This window comes from Seriola lalandi, unplaced genomic scaffold, assembly GCF_002814215.2.
Source record: "Seriola lalandi dorsalis isolate HSWRI2012SDOR001 ecotype SW California unplaced genomic scaffold, Sedor1 jcf7180002054898, whole genome shotgun sequence".
Lineage (NCBI taxonomy): Eukaryota > Metazoa > Chordata > Actinopteri > Carangiformes > Carangidae > Seriola > Seriola lalandi.
Window position 1 is genome coordinate 2,269,022 of NW_019525450.1, and position 25,461 is coordinate 2,294,482.

Sequence of the window (25,461 nt, forward strand, 5' to 3'; positions counted from 1 at the left end):
CGCTCTGCGCCGCTTTGAAGTCAAATGATATAATGTTCCTTTTGTTTGTGGATCACTGAATAATGTAACTTTTATTAGTTGTGTTACTTTTGGGGTTGCGGCGATGCAGCAGAGGACCAAGGGTGCTCTGTCTTTGCAGGAAGCACTAATTATCCCTCTAAGAGATAATAACTGTATTTATCGTCTGAGGTGTTCATTTTCTGAAGGGTTATTTATCAAATACCATGCGGGATTAGAAAATCAATTCAGAGTGTCACAAATTAATTTGCAGCCATCATCTCACTTGTTCCCATGAGACAGCAGGCAGCAGAGGCACCTTACTAATGTGCAGAATGCTGCTGAAATGATTTATTTTTCCATATCTACCATATCTAATGAAGAATGCTAATGTGAGCAGTGACAGAAGAACAAGCATGTACCTGTGTGAAATCTCTGCTGCTGTTATAGTTTTTCACTTACTCAGCTTTAGGGAGGGAGGGCACACACACACAATTTTATTGACATGTTGGCTCCGACCAGGCATATTATAAAGCTGAAGCAGGTTGCGCAATAAATTACAGCCAAAATGTTTATATGTACGCAGCCAAGTACAGTGCAAATGTTTTCCCTCATAATGTTCCTCATTAGATTAATCTGATTCGATATTCTGGCATTTTCCACTGAATCACAGCCAAATGGATTCTGACTCACACTGCAGCATCCCTGTCACATAACAGAATCCTGTAAGGTTCAGTTAATGTCCTGCAGTCACAGAATGTGGCAAACTAGCTGCCGCAGTCAAGTTTATTAAAATCATACAATTAAAATTGTATTTTTTTTCTTTTGTGGCGTAAAGAAATAATTTGAGAGAATGGGTTTTCATAGAGAATTTAATAATGAAAGTAAAAACCAGTGGACTGATCTGGACTAAACAAAAACTGAGTATGACACAGAATTCTGCTGCATTTAATTTATCAAAGAAGTGCAGATGTATGCATATATTATGTCTCAACTGTGTCTCTTACTATTTTTTTGATATCGAACTGATTTTTTTCCCAGTTACATGATGGTAAGAAATTTAATTTCTGCCGCTATCATGCCGACATTACTTCAAGTGAAGACCTGTAATTACACGGCACACAGAGGAGGACTGCGACATCAGAGAGTAGGGTTTGCATTTGAATCCAATTTGTGGTCAAGGTTAGTGTTAGGGGTTTGGATTAATATGGTAAAGTATGGTGTCCCGGAGAGGTCACAGCAGTGCATTGAGCTCTCATGGCCATTGCTCTGTCTCTTGCTTTAAGTCACTGTTAACTTGCTGTAGATGCTGTGAGCGGATATTGTATTACCAGAGAGTAGCTATGCTGTAGTAAAAACATAATAGTAAATAAGTAGTTTTGCCTGTCCTATATGAGAGATGAGTCAAAAGTCATGTAAAAGTGTTAATTGTCATGTGCCCAGTTAAAACAAGCTTCCCTGTACAGTGAAATTTGCCTTCTACTCTGAATGCTGTTTATCAAAACAGAAACACGAGGTTAGCACTGTCGCCTCATAGTGAGAAGGTTCTGGGTTGGACTCCCGGGCCTGGGGTCTTGCTGTGTGGTGTTTGTATGTTCTCCCTGTGCCTGGGTGGGTTCTCGCTTGGTTCTCCGGCTTCCTCCCACAGTCCAAAAACATGCACGATAGGTTAATTGGCGACTCTAGAAGTGCCCATAAGTGTGAATATGAGCGCTTGTCTCTATATGTCAGCCCTGTGATGGACTGACGACCCGTCCAGGGTGTACCCCGCCCTTGCCCAATGTCAGCTGGGATTGGCTTCAGCCCCCCTGCAAACCTGTAAGGATAAGCGGTATAGATAATGGATGCATGGATGGAAAAATCTGAGTGACTTTGAAGGACGGTTCATTCTCGGGGCACTTTTTATGTGTTCCTGAAAAAGCGGCGTGTCGCTTCTTCTGCAACAATGAAGTTAAAAAGGACCATTGCCTGGTGTGATGATCTGCTGGGGGTCTCCTGCCTGTGTGTGGGAGTGTGTGTCTGTCTCGCTCTCTGCGCAGACACTCAGATTTATTTATTTATTAATCGAAGGTGCTGGAACGCTGTTCACTTGAATCCCCGCTTTGCCACCCCATTTAAAAACTCTGAGAACCACCGGAGAGCATAGGTGTGAAAACAATGAGTCGGGGGGTGGGGTGGCTGGGTGGGGGGTCTTTGATGATGCTGCAGACTCTTGTTTGGGCTCTCCGGTGGCAGATATCCAGCAGAGATGGTAGGGGGCACCCTGACGATCTTCTCAGCAGTCTCTGCCACTCTCTGCATGTGTTTGCAGTCCGTGACGATGTAGCTGTAGAGGACGTGTAAAAATTTCCCGTCTCCTGAGGAAGCCCAGCTGCCATTGTGCTTTCTTGACCAGCTGGGTGATGTCACATGTCCGAGTGAGGTCATCTCTGATATGGCCGTCTCCACCTTGGGCTCACAGATTGTCTCCTCTCCACTATCATCTCCTTGGTCCTATCTGTGTTTAGAGGGCGAGGTGGGTGGTTGTTGGCACACCATGTCACCAGACTTGCCCCCCCCCCCCCCCCCCCCCCCCCATGCTGTTTAGTCACAACCAGTGATCAGGTGAACAGGTTCACATTAATATATTATTTGAACGTATGTAGATGCTAAATTTTTGATGTTTCATATATGATGGTGTCTTGTTATCCAATGTGAGACGGAAAAGAAGATGACAAAGAAATAAAAACTAACTATAATAGATAATGTTTATACTCAACTCATGCACATTATGATAAATGAGAAAGGTTCGCTCTGCTTCACTCTGCTTCTGATCATAATCTAAAATAAATGTATTGCTTTTATTACAACCAAATAAATAAATACCTGAATAGGTGAGGTTTTAATTATGTATTGAGCTCCCTTTATAAAAATATCTTCCCTGTCTGTCAGTCACCACTTTAACAAAGTTAAACATGCCTCCATTTGCTGCAAAATGATATTATCTAGCCCTCAAACATTGTTGAATTTGTTTGTGTTTGCATCTGTTTGTTGCCTGCAGAGCGGAATGTGTACCTACTACGTGTTTGTTGATTCTGATTCATAGACAAAAGAGACCCCAGCCCTGAGTTGACGGATAATCTGTTTATATTACTGCTGGAGGCAGTTTCTTTGAATTAGTGCTTTACTCAATAAACACTGTGAAGTGGGGGAAAAGTGCTACTTTCTTCTCGACTGTGTTAGTGGGTTGAAAAGACAACATCTGTCATACGATCCCTTGAAAAAAATCGATTCTCTAAGGGAACATAAAAACTGCTCAAATCAAAAGAAATAAACTCTGCATCTCGTGGAGATAATACGTTGGTAAAAGTAATGACATGCAAACAAACAATGCAATCCATGCTGGACAAGTGAGTAACAAACAACAACTGCTGATCCAAAACATCAGGACCGGCTTGGGCACTGTGACTGGGCTGCGGCTCTGCAGCTCCACAGGCATTCCTCCTATAACCGTCATTGTAGCCCTTCTGTCGTTTCAGACCAGAGAAGATATCCTACGTTTCCATTTCACATGGATGACTCTCAGTGGGTTTACTCACCACTGCTGACCAGGAGCGCCACAAGCTTTGCTGATTTGGAAATGCTCCAACACTGTTGTCTGGAAAAAAATTTGTCCAATGTCAAAGTCACTCAGGTCTTTCCACCAGACCATCCAACACACTGACTATGAGAACCAACCATCTACCATATCCCAGAGCTTTACATGCACCGTTGTTAAAAGATAATGTTAATGTGAGTTTTTTGGCTCATCGTCGTATAAAACCAGTAGAACTTCATCAGATCTCTACAAAGAATGACTCTTTTGATTGAGTGTTTGACAGATGTCCTCTTTTCTACGCCACTGGCATAGCTACAGCCTTGCAAGCTTTATCTACTCTATACCACAGCCCTGCCAAGACTCTGGCACATGGCCTCACACTGCATCTGAGATAGCCTCTTTGATTTTCTGCAGTTTATGTGACATGAATAGAAAATCTCATGTGCACCCTACACAGGACGGCTGAATGGGATATAAGGTTGTCATGCTTGGACAGGGGGTAACAACAGACCAGAGGGATACAAGGCGTAGTCCTACCGCTACCTTTTTCTGTCAAATCCAGAGGAGGAAAGTACTATCTAACTACCCCCCCCTCCTCAAAAACACACACACACACACACACACTCTCCGTCTGTGTGACTTCGAAAGAGCTGTGCAGCTTTCAGAGCTCAGCATGAGAGCATTTGATATTCATAGAAGGGAAGAGGAGGAGAAAGTGAAACAACAGCAGGGGCACTGCCTTACGCGTGATATTACATTGTAATTATGATTTGGATGCAGGCACTGAGACAGCACTGAGGGTGCACAACAAATTTACAAAAACGCATGTGCGCACACACGCACGCGTGCACACGCACACACACACACACACACAAAGAGAGCAAAAGTGTAGTAATGGCACACACTCTTTGGGTAGAGGCACTTGCCCATCATCGCAGGAGTAATGTGGGATCAGGCGCAGCATATATGAGGTCTGTGAGCAGGCTCCATATAGCTATCGACAGAGCTGCTCTGATTGGTTTGTTTACCATCAATATTTGCAGATGTCAATCTTGGCCCCTTTGAGAAAATGGATTTTTCAGCATGAAACAGAATGTTTAGAGAAACCACTGGTATTAGGACCAGAGACAGAGAGAGAGAGAGAGAGAGAGAGAGAGAGATAAATGTGGTACACCTGAAAATATCACTGATATCTATAGCCAGGCAGAGAGACAGGCGAGACAGTGAGAGATTATGAACTGCCCAATAATGTTCTCAAAGAGTTTGTTCTCCCAAAAATGACAGATTCTGAGCACTTTGTACTTCACATTGGAAACAAGCCAGTAGAATTTCAAATTTGATTTATAAAGCCTTGTTTTTCTTTTTTTTTATAAACAAGAAATAAAACCTGAGACTCTCAAGCAGCAGAGGAAGAAGGCAGAAGAGAGAAGAGCAATTTGGACACACTAATATGGCAAAGAAGCAAACACATACATATGTAAAAATCACAAAAGCACTATAATGCATTTTGAAAACATTCCTATGGGATTTTTCAATTCGATTAGTAAAGGTTTTGAGTAGGGAGAAAGAAAGAGCTGTCAGACTGCTATGCTGGCACATCTACTCTGCCTCTTTTATCAAAGATAAGTAGTATTGATTTACTTTGATGCTGTAAAAAGTATTCGTCTTAAGAGCTGACATTTAATAATCTCCACCTAATCCATGTTTTGCTGGGAGCCTCTTGAGATGCTGGCGAGTCCTCTATTGTTCTCCTGTTCTCTCCTGCACCTACTGTATATCTAATGAAGGAGGCTGACAGTATTAACCCCCACTGCCTCATAGCTATACATACAGAAAATAGAGGGTGCAGTGTTTATCTGATAAAGGCTGAAGGAATGCATGTGTGTGTGTGTGTGTGTGTGTGTGTGTGTGTGTTCAGTGGAAAGTCAAGCTGATTGTGCTTCGTTTCTAAAATGTCGTAGTAGCCCAAGACTGCAACTGAAACGTGGAACAACTGGTAACCAAATACCTTTTATATGTAAATGGATAAACACGGTGGCCAACACAGACACAAATACAACACAAATACAAAAGCCAAAACACGAAGGCAAAAGCACTTTTTCATCTTGTAACAGTTTCAAGCTGGCATCTATTGTCTATTGTTATAATAGCTGCCTGTTGGTGATGGGACACAAACATCATTTTTCTGTGGTTGCAGATGGTCTCAATACTTTGATAAATCAAATCTTAAACACATTTGGTGGGTTGCACCTGTCCAGCTGACATTGCCACCGCTGTCTAACTTCATCACTTCGGTAAATGAAACATTTGTGTTCAAGCATCCTTGTTGAATGATAAAAATTTCCACATTCCCATAGACACAACGAAGAAGTTACATAACTGTCCTGATGTGACAATAAATGGAGTTGGGATGTGTGAAAAGATACAGCCTTCAGCTATCAGTTGTGATTTACCATGTCTTTGAAGCTGCCATCATCCATGTATTTATATTAACAATGGATCAAATGACTGTGTATATGAAAAAAGGTCATAGTGACAAACCCACAGAGAATTATTACAGTTTCCCTCAGCTATCTGAAGTGTTAAGTGGCTTTTGACTCAATGTATAGGTTTACTGGCACCACACCTTAATGTTCTTCACTCTCATCAGCATGGTTCCCAGCAGCTGATTGTCAGTGAAAAAACTCACTGATAAACCCACTGTGCACTGCCTTCCCAGCACTAAACAAAGTAAGCGAGTCGCTGGAGAGCACTGGAGCGTTTCCAAGGTACTTCTGATTCAGTTATTGTTGTTAACAGTTATTCTTAGACAGCAGCATTTTCAGTGACCTGAAGGTGTGTCAAAGATACTTTATAACTAATGGTATGAAACGGTATACTCTTCCTGTCTCCTAAGTGGGCGTGGTCATAATTGCTTACATAACAAGACAACAATACAATACAAAGCAATACAACACTAGATACAGTTACAAAATTGCGCCTGATTTTGCTGCTCATTTTTATCTGCTAGCTTAATATCCGATCAATCCAGTACAAGATCATATCAGTCTAATAATACTCTCTGTTTTCCCTCCAAAAACAGTTAAATAATGATAACAATAATAGTATTATTAAGCAAAGTAACACAAGTTTTATCAAAGCTTTAATGTTTAATTCATGGTTTCATATTAAAATCTAAATCTCTAAACTCCTATTTTTCTGGTTGGAAATCTACGTCAGCAGCACTGCAGCAGTGAAACAAGACCAGAACCAACAGAGAGAGTTAACTGCGTTGCTGAGACAGAGACAGGTCTAATTTTCTCCTGATTTGTCTGTCTGAAAAATAACATTTTAATGTGAGAATGTTCGGAAGATCCGTGGCTTGTGAAAAATGGATCCAATATTTATTACGGCGACTATGGGGCGAAAATCATAATCTGTGCTCACGTTCACTTCTCCCATTGGAGTGAACAGACTTAGACCCGAACGAACCAATAATTACTAAAAAACTGCTGTTCCTCGAAAGACCACTAGAGGCTGCATCCATAAGTGAGTCAATCCGCCTAGACTCCCAAGTTAAGATGCCCAACTTTACAGCAGAAATAAACATGTTAACAGCCTGGTACAAAAAAAGTCTTTTAGTCTCAATAGCTAATTTCCCCCTTCATGACAACTGAACGGGGGGGTGAATTTGTAGATAACTCCCCCATTTTGTTAAGGCTCAAAGTTATGCATAATTAAGGGCTTACTGCTTTGAGTGACAGGTGGGTTGTATGCCTGCCACAAACCATCATGCACTGAAGTCTCTGCTCCACACATGTCCCACCTCTTTGCCCACTTTTGGATCAGCCAGGAGTTCAGCGGAGTCAGACACTGCCCAGATGGTGACGGCAGAGCAGCCCACTCTGAGCTTCAAAACCGCTCTCCAGAAACCTGTGGGTGACATCGCGGGGGCCACATCTGTCTTTATTTACAGTCTACACTCAGATCTGCTGCTACTCTCCTAAATGGGGTGGGGAAGTGGTGAAACCCATGTGACACAGATACAGGAAATAATTCAACAGTAAAAAGGAGCTCAAATATAAAATCAGAGATGTCTCCAAACAGCAGAACACGCACTGATCACAGATGGAACATCAAAATGAAATTTTAGTTTTTGCCCACTGGGAGATTTGCCTCCACATTTTGTGTATTAATGGGAAATTATGACAATTTCATTACATTTTATTTTGTGAATAAGATTTGTGTTGTTCAGAAATCATTCATATTGTTGAGACGGTGCCCTCACTCCACCGTCACAAAAGGAAAAGTAACAAAGTGTGTGTTTGTACGCACCTGGGTGGGACCGAAGGCCCAAAGAATGGCTTTTGTGCGGGCACTGTAAATTCCAGGCCCCCGGCTCCTGTCCATTAGCATAGCTCTGCTTTCTCGCAGCCGCCCTCGGTGCCCGGCGTCTCAGTGGAGGTGCGCTGAAACACAACACACCAAATGAGATGTGACTTGTGCCGCCATACTGTTCTATTTATACTGGATTGGAGGACATTGAGGGAGTGATGCAAAAAAGCGCTCACCTGCTGCTTGATGAGGTCTGGTGGCTCTCCAAGCCCATGGAGGAGCCTGTGTAATTTTCACCCTCCACATCTAAGGGTGTAAGGGAGACCTCATTCTCTCCCCCACCACCACCCCCGTCACAGCTGTCCTCGCCCACCTTCCCCCTAAAGGCAAAGAAAACAGTAGATAATTACCTAGTGTGAAATTTCCTCGCAGTCAGTGTCTCCGCCACACTTTGTGTGGGTGTCACAGAAATCATATTTGACTGCGGTTTTGAGGACATGCAACAAGGCTACAGTTTTGATGCTTCTTGTGTCTGAGGTTCTCTCCCAGGGGTAAAAGAGCAATTCTAAAAATAATGGTTTTCCTTTTTGATTTTTTTTTTCTTCACAAACACAACAGGTAAGAGCCCAGAACAGCTTTTGACTTTGAATAAATGCTGAAACAAAAACCTGGGCTTTTGAAAATCTCTAGCACCTCAGTGAGAGTGCTCGCGTCTGGTCCTATATTTATCAAACTGCTGAAAGATAAAGCTAAAAAAAAAAAAATCCTACACTTCATAACCAGTAATAAATTCATCAAATTTCTAACAATTTAAAATACTCCAGAGCTCTGTTAAGAGCAGATTCTTTCTTTTTGACTGCAGAACATAAAAAGAAGTGAGAAGAGATGTTTTGGAGTAATTGTACAAAATGTTATTGGTCATGATGAATATGTTATGTTAGTTGAAACAATGTGGGTATTTTAGAATAGGGTAGTTTTACTACTTGCACTTCATGTGAACATTTGGTAGGATGTTACACGCATGCACACACACACACACACACACACACACACACACACACACACACACACACACACACACACTTCTTCTTCACATTTATCAGTGGTGCAAACAACAAGAACAATGCTGCCATTGATTCTGTTCAATGTTCAAAATATATTTTGTTCACTTTCTATGCACCTTCATTATCTTCACTCGTCAGTGTAGAACTAAATTCTCCTTGTTATATAATTTCTCTTATGTTTGTTGCTGAGCAGCAGCAGAATATCTTTCCTGCTCAGGTTTGATTTTGTTTTTGTTTGGATTTCAGCCAATTTTATCCCTATTATATCATTATTAGATTATCCCTAATCTAATATAATAATAATTATAATAATATTGTATTTAGGTATTATTAATATCGTCTATAACATTGTTTATTAAATGAGAAATTATGAATAATTTTATATTTTTTGTAGAAAAAATATTTTTGTATATTAATTCACATTACACATTTTCTAAAATTTTGTAGCATTTAACTAAGTGTGTAATTACATTTTTTTAATATTATTATTTTAAGAATTAATAAAGCAGCAGACATTAGTAACTCATTGTGTCTGAAAGCTGCTCCAGCAGAGATTCTCCCTTGCCATGACATATTGATTTCAGTGGGAAATTCCATTCATACCTTAAAATACTGTGGAAACGCCAAGCTCTTGTCAGTTGACGGCAGGCTCCACCCCCCGAAAGCCTCCATCACTCAGGCCTCATTTAGCCCATGCCCTCGTGACTTCAATAAATGCCAGATATGAGGAGGAAGGGGAAAGAAGTGGGGGTGGGGGAGTGTTGTTTAAGAGCGAGGCTGCGGCAGGATTAATGATCAGAGCGGCAAACTTGGCTTTTGCTTGCATCAGGTAATCAATGGCGTTGAGCGAGGCAGACGTGCCGGCAGACGGAGGGGCTCGGCGAGAGCTGCAAAAGCCGAGACTAACCTCCTCTCATTTCTCAAAGAGACAGAGGGCCCCTCGCTGCCAAGCTGACAAGGTGAAACACTGTGGGGACCCAAGTTGAATGGCAAGGGCTTTTATACAGTTTAATGATTTTATTAATCTGATGAGTCAAACGCTCATGTCATGAGTCCCGGTGATATGTTATTTGTCTTAAGTGGCTGTTTTCACCAAGTTGTTCCACTCTTGACTAAGGTTAGGTAGATATTAGAAATGGTTACCACATGGGGAAATAATAGATGGTGCTTCAAGCTTGGTGCAGAAATAGCAAAGAGATCTGCTACAAAGAAAACACAACACTGAAATGGTACTGCTTTTGCTAAAAAAGGACAGGGGTTATCCAGTAAAACCAAAGTAAGTTTATAAATATGCTGGTTCTGATCTCTCTTCGGTGAGTTATTACAAAGCATATTTTCCTCACAGCAAGGATTCTTTTTTTTTTTTCCCTGGATTTCAAAGACACAAAGCTTTGATTGACATGTTGGTTTGTTCCGGGTGTTTAATTGTATTTTCAAAGATCTCTCTGGGATCAAAAGGTTGACTAGTTGTTGTGTTTATCATGTTGTGCTGCTTTCTTACTTGCCTTTGATCTGACTTTTTATGCTCTTGAATAAATGCCTGCTTTCATTTTGCAAATGCACTCTGATTTCTAATTGAGGATAAAAATGGTCCTCTGCAACTGCAAGACTTTCTCCTTTATCATTAGTGGCCACCGCCATTATGAGACGCCACAAATCACAAGTAAAGGGTCACCGTGCTGATATTTTTATGCTGCGTGTTGATGCTTCTGGGAGAAACTTAGTACAAAGTCTGATTATATGATGCCTTGTGCCCCATATGATTGATGTTATGTAATTATCATACAATTGACATCAGAATTGCATAAAATAAAGAAAGTATTGTTCACAGAAAACATTGTCTCCTATTGTAATCTGAAAGACAGAACATGTATAGGACATTCCTACATGCAAATACACAACTGAACAATAGCAGTTGTGCTGAGATAGGACCTCACGTTGTGTATGAGCCTTTTATTTACACTGAGCTATTAAAGATACTATTCACCCTGAAACCATAGATAGTAGATCACAAGATTTACAAAAGCCTTAGAACAGACTGTGATTTAATGGTCCTTGGAAAGAGAGATTCCTTTGCATTTCCTGAAGTCTTGAGGGTTTTGCAATCAACAAACATAATCTTAAAACATGCCACTTTGACTGAGCAAGCGGCCTTTGAATTCACTGCATTTCGTACATTATGTTGATGGGCTGAAGCCCACTGATGGTGATGAGATGCTAAAGCTTCGTTCAGGAAGGATGTAAACGGGATTTTATATGTACAGTGTTTTTTTACCAAGTCAAGTTGAGGGCAGATGCAGGATTGCATATAGTGGTGTGACTAAAGTCACATCCATGCAAGTTTTAAGTTGAGCATGTACCATGTCTTTTTGGAATCTATCTAATAAACATACAGAGGTCAGAAACTGTGGGGATACAACCAGAAGGACTGAAGTGTACCTGGTGAGTTCTGAGATCAGTTAAAATCAGTTTGCTGTTTTTGCTGTTTGTTGAATAAGCTCAGATTGAACAAAAAGCTGTCAAATTCATATGAATAATGCAAGGTGAGAATTTGCTTTATGTTCTTTCCTCACACACCTTAAACCTGGCGGATTTTGGGCCAACTGGTGGAAACATAACAAGCTCTGGCAAAGTTATTAATAAACAGTCCAGCAGACACATAGCAACACTGGTATTCAGTCAAATGCACACACTGGTGTTTGGGAAAACCATGGAAGTGAACATAAAAATATGCTAAATTGTACAGTGGATGTGAGGGAATCTGCAGAATCTGCTGATAATTACATTGTAGTTTGTAACTATGGTTTACCCCAAGGAGCAACCTCCATGGCTGTAAAATGAAACCAACACAGAAGTGCCAAAAACTGCAGTTCCATGAAGGGCCACTTGAGACTGGCTACAAATGGATCATGTTAAAATGTCCAACTTTACAGCAGAAATAAACATGTTTAAAACCTGGTTCAGCAGAGTCAGGCACTGCCAAGATGGCGGAGCAGCTCACTCTGAGCTTCAAAAATGCTCTTCCGAAACCTATGGGTGATGTCACGGAGGCTATGTCCATCTTTATTTACAGTCAAGGGCTGATCCCTGTCCTATTGTGTATACATAGTTGATCCAAAGTTAATATGAAAATATTGATCACAGCAGCTTTAAGTCTTAAATACTAATGCTATGTTTGGATTAAGTAGAATGTACATTTCAACTTACTAAATCATAGTTGTAAGATACAAAGTCAGTATTAAGTGATCATCTCAAATGAATGACTGACTCCTAGTTAGTGTGTAATAAACTAGGCATGTCAATTTTTTTATTTACTATCCAATCATTTTTTTTACTTATAAATATTATTATTTTATTATCTTCTGGCAGAGACAGACTTCCATAGAACGGATCTCTTACAGATTGTGTTTAAACTTCTTTGATTTTTTAAGTGCTTCAGATTGCTTTGTTGCACAAAAAGTACTTTCTACCTAAAGCCTGGCTGATGGATCGATAAAGAGTTGTCAAACAAGAATGATTCACTGCAGCCATCTTGCTCACTACAATCTTTTGAATTGTTCAGTTCCCCTTCATCATTGCGTTAGAAGCTGTAATATTTCATACTGGACGGCTCCAGTCTTCAGCTTGTCATTCCACTGAATCTATAACTCTGTCTAGAGCTGGCAGATGTATGCAGCTGCAGGACAGAGGGTCAATCTGACAAAATCCTTTTAACCTTAACTTGTTCTTATCATACAGCCAGCTGCCTACAAGGTGGGTCACAGTCTTGATGAAGCGGCCATTAGCTCAAGCAGCCTGACCTTAGAAAGGAAAACTGTCACAAACTAAGTTCTCTCAAGTATCCAGACTCCAAAAACGCATGATCAATCGAGCTGACTCAAGTGTTTTTACAAGTGCGATTCTCAGTCAAGAGTGTCAGTGTGCGATTATACCTCCATCTATCATAGTGATGGGACTAAGTATTGGCTCCCTGTGACAGACACTGAGGAATAGAACTCGACTTCAAGACAGACTTCACAGACTCACTAGATCAGCAGTCTGGAGCATTCACGAGAGACGACAGGCATTCAGCTTTTTCCTTATCCTCTCAACAACCTCTTAATTTATAGCCCAGGGTTTCCTTCTCAGAGTTTTGCTGCTGCTGTCCACCATCCATGCCATGAACTCCCGATGCCCTCTCTGGCTGATGGTGGTGATACAACGAGGAAGTGTTTTGAGGATTAATGGGAACTGCACGGATCTATGCAGCAACATTAAAAGTGTCCGTCTCCAGCAGAGAGAAGTTACAGTATACACAATTGATGGAAAACTCTCTCTTGCTGTCTTCTGAGTGGGTGTTTAAACATTATATAGCACACAACACTGGATATTAGCTCAAAGCACTTATGAATTGAAAATCCTTTTTATTATCCTATGCAGCTACCACTTTGTTTGCTCTCTTAAGAGGAGCAAGAAACAGCTTTCTGAAGAGGCGGACAGGATGTAAATTCCCCCTGAAGAATTGACGCTCATCAAATTAACCGTCCTCAGTAGTCTATTGTTACAATTAGAAGTTAGTGAAGCTATTCCTTACATATGGGCAGCTGTTGTCTATTTTCCTTTAATTTGTTGTAATTTGGAAGGAATCGACTTAATGCCTCGTCCGACAAGAACACGTTTTACTGATATAGATTGTTGTAAGGCAGGCTTAATTGATGCTGAGCGTTGCAGCAGAATTCTCAATGAAAAAGCGATGAAACAAGTGACTGCTTGACAACCTCGCCTCGGCAGAACCGCTCCCCTTCTTCACGATCATGTTACTGGAGACACAGCCGACTTGAGAGGCATGACTTGAGCCCGGCCTTGGTTATTTGCTTGTCTTTTCAATGAGTCTGCGCTGTCTGTCACTCCAGACAGGTGTGTGCTTGTCAAGACCACCATTTGCATGGTGACTTCATTTGAATAATAGGCAAGGAAGAAGGGCTGAATACTCCACTCTTAACCTTAATATATTTCTTTTTTTTTGTCTGATTAAATTACATGTTTCACTGAATCTTAATTGCTTTTTTGTGAACCTGCTTATGTGATCTGATTTGCAATTTTCACTGGGAATGGTATTGTATTACTTTGAATATTAAAGAAAGTCAAAGGGGGCAACAAGCTTTCCACAATTTGCTCTTAGACTTTTAGTGGCGTAAAACATAGTTCAAAGAATTCAAGGATTATAATTGTCAAAAAAGACTGGTTAAATTGTTCTTTTCAGGAAAGGGCATTAATATGTTACCTTTCTTTTGAACTCAATTTACTGAAATGGGGAAAAAAATACAACTTTTTCCCCTGAAAGGAAATGCAAAGCCTTTGCAGTCATGACTCACACTGTGTGATTCTTTCACATACAGGATGGTCAATCCCAGGTAAAGGTCTAATGAATATATGGGCACCTCTCCAGTGATCATCTGCTGTGAGATTGGCGCCTAAAATGCATAATCAGCTGTAATTAATCGAACAAAGTGATTAATCACATTTAGCTCCCTCTATGTTTGCATGCAACCTGTCATAATCAATTATTTGCGGGATAAATCGTGACTCTGGAGATAGGGGTGGCAGGAGTGGAGCGGGGCGCCTGATGAAGACTGATGACAGCCCTAAACATGGGACATGACAGTGGGAACATGGTGGAGATTGAATCCGTAACCCTTCGAGCACATCATAAATTATCTCTCTCAGAATAAAATGATTGATTTGCATCGCTCCTCGCTGCACCTGGAATTGCTGTCCTTCACAGAAACAAAACAAGTGGGTGAACACAATATGACGTCTAATATTATAAGCTGATACTGGGAAAGAAAACACTGTAATATGTTATTTAAGGCTGGTCTCCAGAGGTCTCCTCTTTTTTAGCGTTGAAGAATCAGATGTACATCAGACGTTATGTCTAGACAAAGCCAGTTTGACACTTTGAAATATACTGTGTGCATGTCCTAGAAATATGCAACCTATTGAAGGTTCATTTTCCAACTCCTGGAATTTTGCATTGGGTAAGACATAAATTTATCTAATTTAAAACTGAAATCTATAACTTTTGTGGAGGTGAGCGATAGCTGAAAAGACTGGACCTGTACAGGAAAGGGTAACGGTTCTGCAGAGGCCTTGTTTATTCAAAATCTAGCAGTGTCATTCTGGTCTTGTGCTATTGAGCTTGATTTGTGAATATGAAAGACTGGTGTGAATGTGCTCGATCTGTTTTGTTTCGTGTGAAGGACAGGTGTGACACGACAAGCCAATCACGCTTGTGTGTTTTATGCAACCTTGTTCTCTATAAAGACTAGGTTGTGAATAACTAAAGTTATACAACTAAATTGCTTTATCAAATACATTTTGTTGGAAATGTTGCTTCCTGGGTTGCACTTTCTGGCATGTCCCATTATGTTGTCTTTTTCAATATTTAACCAAGATCAAAATTTCTCCCTTGATAAGATGTTCATGAAATCAAACCCCATTTTTGACACTATTTATGGTTTCCAATAGCCAATCAATGTGTTTACCTCTTCATGAAGTAGTTTTCACTGTAGGTGGTGGAATCATTCCCTCCCTGGATTCAAATTGCTTTCACATGTACAAGCACAGGAAACGATAAAGGCATGGTCAATCCCCCGCAGCCAGATCCCAGCTGTATTACGTTAATGCTGATGTAAACACAACATTTTCTGCTGCTGGTGCTTCACATTAAAAGTGTTCACTTTGCAAAATGCAGGTTGCTTTTTATTCTGAAGCAGTCACAAGAGGTGCAATGTATTTGTCACAGTGGTCAGCACTGACTGCAGTTGTTTGTTAAATTTGCATCTGATTGCACAAATTGCATCTGTGTCCTGCAGCTGTGTTTATAAACTAGTCACGCCGTGCACAACATGAAATCGGATGTTACTCATGGTATAACTGAGAAAGGTCAATTCCTTACCGACAGCTTCATCATCTCCACCAAGGAGGTTGGGTTTTCACCTGTGTATGGTTGTTTGTTTGTTTGTTTGTTTGTTTGTTTGTTTGTCAGCAGGATTACACAAAAAGTATTGAACTGATTTGTACTAAACTTGGTGGAGGGATGGGGCATGTGCCATTGAAGAACCCATTTTTATAATTTCCTAACATTGTGAGGCAGGGAATTTTTTTCCCTCCATTTTCATCAATTTCTCAGGAAATATTGAAGAGACCTTGAGTTTATACTTAGTACAACTAACAGACACCAAATGTTGTTGGGTGCATAATAGTGTTATGTGAATACATAACCTATTTAATGGGCGTAACAACATGAGATGCAAATATTGATGATCAGAACTTAAGTGCATTGAGTTGAGCCTAAACAGAACCATAGAAACTTGCATCAGTAGCCTGGAGCAGATATCGACAGGAATAAATTATTTTCAGTGTGAATATTTTGCATTAGCACTAAACAGTTTGTAGATGTTCATTATAAATGGTTCCTCCTCATCTTCATAAAAAAAATGTGATCTAACTTTCATTACATTTTTGTTACAATTTAAAGTAATATAGATACAGTAGACACACATTATATATACTAATTAGACAAAATTATGGATTGTGACACCATGCTGGATATTTAAACGCTGACTTTATTTTATTTTCCTGTGGTGCACAGTTGTTCATGTAACACCTTGATCTTCACAGGAGTGAAATGCAGACAGTGTCTGTCTTCAAGCAAGAGGAAATGAAGGTCTACAGTAGATGAGCCCAGACAGAAACCTTGCATTGGCACAGGCACTGTAGCAGGTCAACACTCAACATGCTTCACCACAGTCAAGTCTGTCATCTGGTATCAGTACCTGTGTCTCTCTCATACACTTGAAAACAAGCCCTCACATTCAGTCTGGACCGTGTCACGTACGTACACTCACACACACACACACACACTCATGTATACATACACATACATACAGTGTATGCACATACACACAAAACCCACCACATGACTACAGAGGATGTTGGGGCTGGAAAACTCAGGCAGTTGATGGGTAGTTATGGCAGGTGACAGAGTGTGCTGCACGCTCAGACAAATGGAGACTGGCAGCTTCCCCTCAGAAAGACTTGGGGCTGATTTTTATTTTTTCCTTCTTTTTTCTTTCTTTTTTTTTGTATTTATTTATTTTTTTTATTACTGCCTGACTGACTGCTTCTGCCTTTTACCAAACATCCATTGTTTACCTCTGTTCTGTTCAGTCTCACCTCAGATGACAAGCCATCCGTGGAGAGCCACTTCCCTTTCATTCTCTCCTTCTTTTCTTCCTTTCTTTCATCCTCTCTGTTTCCTTCCTTCCTTGTGCTCCATTCCTTTTCAAGCTTTTTTTTTTTTTTTTTTTTTTAAACTGTCGTGATAAATGAGTTTTAAACAGACGAGATGTCGGGCTTTCTCCCATCGAAGTTCACAGTTTTATAATTAAGTCTGGCAAAGCTCACTATGAACTCGGCGAACAATCATGTGACAGGGAATAATATCTGTATGTGACACTCTCAGATAATCCTAGTACATGTTTAGATCAAGATAAAAAAAAAAAAAAAATACCTGGAATATTTAAAAGGGATGAGATGCATTAGGATAGTGACTGATGGCATTTAGCTACATATTAAATAAAGCTTGCACTGATATTGCGACCTGCTGAATATTATTATGATATCAAATTCAGACATTTACATGATCCAGTCTCTGTGTAGATATGATTTAATCTGATTTCATTCACACCTGACATTAAAATGCATCCCTGCTGTCCATGCTGTAGTTGCATTGATTTCACTATTACAGAAATTATATTGCCGGGCGCACAACTTCCTCTTGCAAGATTTATATCATCTCAAACCCCTCAAGTGTCTGGGAAACCACATCATATGCAGTTTTTCCTCACATTTCAATAGGGAAGAGGATATTGTCTTACACATTGAGTTTACTCAGAGGGCAGTTTTATTAACAGTTCTGTCATAATATATTGACGGCACAATAAATACAGAATTTGCTTATTTCCTGTCCAATAGGAGAACAGTTTGACCAGTTCTTCCTCTCACTGTTCTTACACTATTTTTAAGTGAATATCTGTGATGTTTGACCATCACCGCCTGAACTTGCTATATGCATTTTTTATTCTGGTATAATATACCAATTTTAATGAACTGAAATGTCCTTTGGTTTTCACGGTTATGTATTATCAGTCATTGTATGTCAGCCTACTGAACTCAGTGCTGCCAGTCTCAACTGTGATTAATTCAATGAAACATTTTATTGAGGCACCCACTCAAAATAATAAAAAAAAATGTACAAAAGTGTGTCTCGAACTTGAAGGACGACCAACAAACTATGTTTTATGAAGCATTTATTGCTAAAAAAAAAAAATTTAATTGCATCTTTAAAGGCGCTATTTGTAAGTTTTGCAATTGCTACATAGCTAATGTTAGCTAACAGCTGTTTACTTTACTAGTCAAAAAGAAACTTGTGAGTTCAGTGTGAAACTTCATTCCTTTACTTACCAACAGCTGTCTCAAGCGATGGAAAGCAACACCAATGTTAACTCTTATCTCTATCATGTCTTTTCTTCTACTCAGGTTAGCACGCTAACCAGCTAGCTCTGGCCCATCTCATTACTTTCCAATAGTGACTCAGTGTAACCTCCAATCTGCCCTGAAGGCGTAGCATTGCTCAGAGGGTGTATTATAACCTCTTGCCTTATAAACGCAACAATGGCTAAAGCTCTTGACAAGCGACAGTCACCGCCAGTCACTACCCGCTCCCAACAAGAAACCACATTCGGTGGCAGAGAAAACTTACAAATAACCCCTTGAAATCTTTTGTTTAAAAAATCAATTTCAGCCACCTCTTTATTAGTTAATGATATTGTGTGGACATTTAGTCAGTTATTGTTTAATGTCATCTGTTTCGTCTTGTCAATGTCTCATCTTCACCATAGGAACAAAGGTCATCAGCATACATCTTGTCTCAATTTTTGTTAATGAAATTAACTATAGTTTACAACTTGCATGCTTTTTATGTGTTTGTAATACATAACACAACTTACAGACAATATATATACTAAGTTACTTTATAGTGTATTCAGCATTCTCTCCAGCACCATGGATGAGTAATGATGAGCTTTTAAGGCCATGCAAGTGCACTTGCTCTAAGGTGCAGCTTTGAAAAACTTTCCTCAAAGAATTAAGAGAGTTTGTAGAGACATTCTCAGAAAACATTTCTTGTAAATGTTTTATGAAAAGCTCTAAGATCGACTGTTTTGGAAACAAGCCCTTATCAGGATTTCCTTTTAAATTTAGTTAGGAAAATCCAAAATGGCTGCACAAAGGCATTTAACATCAGGGACGTCAGGTACACAAAGATCCTGTAACCACTTCCAGGTTAGGGATTTTGAGCTTCCATCAGAGATTATCTGGATCTCAGAGCAGGCTTATGTAAGATTAGTCAACGGATTGATTGATTTAATTTACCAGCTGCAAATGAATCTATCCCACATATACAGGTGGTAGAAGTATGACTGAAGCTCTAGCCATGATCACATCCCTGACAGCTAATAGCAGAGGGGTAAATGCATTTATATACAACTGTGCAGCAACGTATCATTAGGTCCTGTTATGACCAGTGAACATAATGTCACTGAACTGACAAGTGTATTGATCTGAAGAAAGCCTTTGGACAAACAAGCCATTCTTTGAGTTGTCAGCATATCAATACATGTAAGCAAGTCATTATTGACAGTCCCTGACATTATTGATCTTATAAAGTTTCACTTTCAACTACAAATCCCCTCATGGCAAAGTCATCTCTGTGAGGGATTGTCAATGGACATTTTTGCATGTTTGGTTTGATGGCATCTATGATTATTTGTATTTCTTCTTTTTTTTTTGTGGGCATCCATGTTGTATTTGGTTTTCTTTGACTGCTGCAGGCAAATGGCTTGTCATGGTTGGCTATCTGTTAAGAAGAGGGAATCAGTCACACTAATGACTCTGGGAGACTATAATTCAGTGTCTGTCAATCAATCAATCAATCAATCAATCAATCACAACCCCTGTTCTGACTGCACATCTCTCTGCTCTCAGGTGGTAGAATAAAGCATATTTAAACTTGCTTTAGTTGGTTTGTTTGGCCACTTGGGGACAGTGCAACAAGCTGGAAACACATTAATTGGCATTTTATTCAGTTTTAAAGTTTGTATGGCCAATGTGTTAGCAATTAGCCTTTACTAGCTTTTACCTGGAGTTCAGTTCATTCAATCTGGAGCAAGGGAAATATTATAGTTCCTCTTCGCACTGGCTTTTTACAAACAAACCAAGACGAGTAAATATTAAGTCATACAGACTGACAGGTTACTCGTTGATTGGACAGTTTTGGTGACCATCATCAGGACCCACGTGGGGAAAGGAAATTCCAGTGACTGACAGCCGGCCACTCAGCCTCTAATGTGTATATTTATATTCTCTGATGTGACAAAGAGCTTGTGAAGAAATAACTGATTCTAAGCATTTTTGGTATCATTAGACTGGAAATTGACCGAATGTCACGAATACTGTCAAACAGGCATCTTGTATAGCGATATTCTGGGGGGTATTATATGTCACACAGTAGGATACAACTGCAGCAGATCAGTTCAGTTGCTTTGAACTGTTTGATTGATCAAGTAGGATCCCCATGCTGACGTGCTGATGTGCAGACATGTTAACATGATTACAGAACGATTCACATAACATCACATACAGATTTATTATTAGATCGCTTTCTGACCAGTTCACCAACAGCAGATTCTGAAAATGAATTATTTGTAATCGAAAAATCCTGTGGTTGTTCCATATGCTTTCACACCACAAACACATCTTTTCTGTTGTTTGGTCTGTACCAGCATGTGATTCATAGCTTTCACATCACCAATTTTTCTACTAAGCAAACCACATGTTGATTTGCATGTATTTGGTAACCTGAAGAACACAAGTCCAATATTTACTCTCCTCTCAGCTTTTATTTGGTCTCAACCAACGTCTAGGGGAAATATCAGGCTCTTTAGCTGTGAAATGCTACTAGCTAGTCACTAACTTTGTTTATCCGCAGTTTGGTGCTGAGCAGTGTACAGTGGATTTAGTGTTTTTTGCTGAAAACAGATACCACTAGTATTGCACGGAACGGCTCTGATGTCACCTGAACAAATAGACCCACAACCAATCACACATTATCATTATTTAGACAAGTAACAAGTAAAAGTTCTCCTTTTTTGGTAAAATGAAAACAGCGTCATGTATTTCCACAATAGCCTGAACACAATCTGACATTCCAGAGCACAAACAATTAAAAAGCTCATTTGCCCGCTGCCTTATTAAATAACAAAATAGAATGAGTTCAGCAGTCCAAACACAGAGCGTAATTCGTGCCTGATGAAAAATGAAGCCTAAAATATGTTCACATTTTAGAGAATACATTATATATTATTACACACATCAGTATGTTCATTTTTATGACCCAGCCCACCCGGTACAGTGGTTAAACTCAGTGTCCACAGATACAACTACGATCTGCATAACTAGCTACCACATTCTTTTGGCGATGGGGTTGATCAGAATGGTGAGAGTAAATTAAATAAGAGTGACATCCTTCGAATTACACGTTTTTCATTTTTTCCATTGCCAATATAAAAATATCACTTAATGCGGCTTTAAAGACTCTTAAGGTTTTTTCTGACACTTTGTTGCTTAATTGTTGTTTTGTCCCAGCTGGCGCATGGTAAGAGGTCCTGTTACTTGGCTAGATGTGTGTTACAACTGAAGTCTTTGCCTTGACAATCTGTTGAGGTTACATCATGCACAGCTGGTCAATTGTGCAATGACTAGAAGCTGGAGTCTTTTGATGAACCTGATTGCAACTGATACTTTACAAAAAAGAAAAAAGAATACTTAAGCTTTTGCATGAATCAAGTACTTGTAAATGATGTTGGTGGTTCTATTTGACCAAAGCTGAACACAACATGATGTTATTGGAAAGCATACAGAATAAGTTAAAATGGGGTACAAACTCCCATGAGTCTGAGTCATGTCAGTCATATCTTTCCAACACCATGTCCTTCTTCTATATAGGCTATGAGATAAAACATCCTGCTGACCCAGCTGGCCAACTATCAAACAGCATGTACTGTACAGACTGCAGCAGTGTACTGTAAAACAGTGGTAGGAAATGTGTTATTTACCAAGTGCCACCTCAGGAAACTTGAAGAAGTGAATTCTGATTTAAAATATATTCCAATCACCCAGAGCTGGTGTGAGAGGAAGGAATCACATTAGTCTTCCAGGAAGTCCCATTTAAGATAATGATATTTGGGTTGGTCCTCAGCTACACAGTGACTAAGAGACCAGTCCGGAGATGCTCAGAGATTCTAGCCAATTATCTGATAATGATAATGACTGTCACACAACTCAGATCACCTACTATCACACACCTGCTGATAGTCTGTGCTTAATGTTATAAATCTTTACAAGATACAGGATTGAGTTAATCCAACTTTCCCTCTCTCTCTCTCTCTCTCTCTCTCTCTCTCTCTCTGTCTGTTTTTCTGTCTGAGTTAAAGCTCTATGAGAAAAATGTCTGCATAGCTCCAGTTGAAGGACATGGCCCTCAAAAGTAATTACTGGTAGGGTCATTAATGTCACTTAATATGCACATAGTTAAGAAGAGGTTAAATCAGTCACATGAGGTGACTGATCACTGTGGAAACCTTTGTAATCCACTGTACACCTGCAACCCAATATCTGCGGCTATACAGTATATGTAGACAGCATTTTATTACTGAGGCAAATGTAGCTTAAAAAACCAACAATATCATGTGCTCTCAACAGAAATCAATGCACAGCATATTGTTACTCACAAATCTTGCTTGTTAACCACACAATCTGACTATATATGGACACTTTGTTGAGATTTGTTTTATGGTTTGCACTATTCTCCAGGAAAAACCTACAGGAATACCTCAAGCAGCTCATGCCATTTCAACTCTAGCTTGTCACTGAACAACACCCAGCTGGCAGTTGATGTGTGGGTATTGGACATTATCACATTTTCTTTTTTGCTGTCAGCAAAAATAACAACAACAATGTGTGAATTTTTGTCTGGGAGGATGCACCATCTCTCATCGCCTTTTTCCCCTTAAACTGTAAAACCGGTCTGAGATTGTACAGACTCTCCTGGGAAAAGCCAAACCCTGCAACTCTTCCTTTTCCACTGAGCAACCCTGAAATCAGAAGAAAAGTGCTGCTACATCAAATGTTACATGTCAAATATTTGGATCATTTATTCTTTCCTATTTATATCGCCTTAGGGATTTCCCAACTGGTTCATGGTGACAGTAGGCTAAAGCTGTATCTTATCTACCTGGCTGACCAATTGCACATCCAAGCAAACCACCTGCCAACAGTAGAAATGTATCTAAACTGAGGCCTTTTTATCCCAGGGACACCTGGAGAAAGTCCTCCACATTTTTTTTTCCTCATTTGGATTACTGTGACTCACTCTGTTCCTCACTGCAGTTTCTTCCCCAAGTGTTTCTTCCTCCCCTTACAACTCCTCCAAAATGCTGCAGCAATGCTTGAAGGAGAAATGATCTCTGCTGCAGCTACCTGTGAGTTTGAGAATTGATTTTTTTAAGATTCTACTTTCATGGCTCAGCTGGCTATGTCCCGTGGCTATATCACAATCCTTGAAGTCCTGTGCAAGCTGGAGCGCAGTCTGAGATCCTCAGGCTGGGCCTTTTTGGTTGTTCCAAGGTCTTGATTAAAAGGAAAAAATTTAGATTTTCTTTCAACTAAATATGTCTGGCATTTGTATTCACTAAGATGGTGAGAGAATTTGACCTTCAAATTAGAAGCTTTGTTAGAGGGGCTATTTGTCAGTTTTCTCTGCCACTGCGCATGGTTTCTTGCCGGAAGCAGGTGGTGGTGATTGTCGCCTGACAAAAGCTCCAGCCATTGTTTTGTTTACAAGACAAGAAGCTGTATTACGCCCTCTGAGCAGCGCTGCTTCTTCAGGACAGACTGGAAGCTGCAGTGAGTCATAGTCACACTCGGAAGGTGACGAGACAGACTGTGGCTAACTGGTTAGCGTGCTAACTTCAGTAGAAGAAAAGAAGTGATAAGAGTATTTCAGTAAGAGTTCTTCAGCCTGTAACATTCAAATTGGGCACTAAGACACACAAGGAGTCAGAAGAGATTTTTTAACCAGTCTCACAACACTCGTGCAACAACGTCATAGACCAAGAGACAGTTGATTTGTATTTCTCTGACGCCCAGGCTGATGCAGTGGCCTTCTCCTTAGTAAGATGTGTCATTTTGGAAAACCCAGCCCTCCTACCATCTGACAAATCTGCCGGCTTATATTTGTTGTGCTCTCTATTGACTCGGTCATTGCAGCGGTGGTTGCAGGAACTGAGCGTGTTCCCTGAGAATGAAAGCAGAGATGTTTGCGTTGATCATGTACGACAGTCCCCCCCCCAAAAAAAAAATGTAAATGTGGAAGATTCTCCATTTCAAATCACTAGTTTGAAAGTGGTTGTGACAGTTTTTATTTCAAAGGCATTTCAAAGATCATATTTTCAACATTTAACAAGTTCTACAGGATCTACCAGTTACACTTCTGGGGAAAAAGGTGGTTAAAAGTAAAATCTTGTCTTACAATAAAGAGCCGTTATTATTATGATTTTTTTGTGTTTTTTATTTTTTATCTTTGGCACATTGTGCCTTTATGAGATTAAATGATAATTTGGGGCTTTGAAATTAGATGTAAATGTTTGAAAATCAAATTAAAAAAAAAAAAAATTTGAACATGGAAATATTTACCACTGTGACTGGTTCAGTTGAGGAATTTAGTCCCCTGATTTCCTCAGTTAGATTCTGATGGTAATTCATGTTAAAGCAGTATTATACGTTATAGTATGTGTAATGAGGTACATTTCTTTTAATTAGACTATTAAAGATTCATATTAATTCAGCACACTTTCTTCAAATTCATCAAGCACATTAAATACTGGCTTTGCGCTAAAGATACATCATAATATTATTGTTGGTTCACTGTAGGCATAGGTTTGTAGCGGCGTATCATCTCAGATGACTTAAGCACTGTTTTATCCCTAGATAATACTCTTAGATGCGAATTACCTACTTATCAGTTAATCCCATCACACTTGTTTCCTGAGGGTTACAGGAGGTTAACGTGATTCCAACATGTTTTGAAATTTCTCATCATTGCATGTGCAAACACATTGTCATGTTGAGCACAGGCATACAAACACACACACACACACACACACACACACACACAAGTGCTTCTTGTGTCATCTCATTGTATAGGTTCCTTGGAGTGAACTGAATTCCCCCGTGACTCGACAGTATCCCCTCAGTGAAACAGGGCAGGGAGCTTTTAGCTGCCGCCTTTGCTGGTGACAATTAATGTCAGTGGTGTGATGTGTCCCAGCTCTTGGGTGGGGTGGGGGT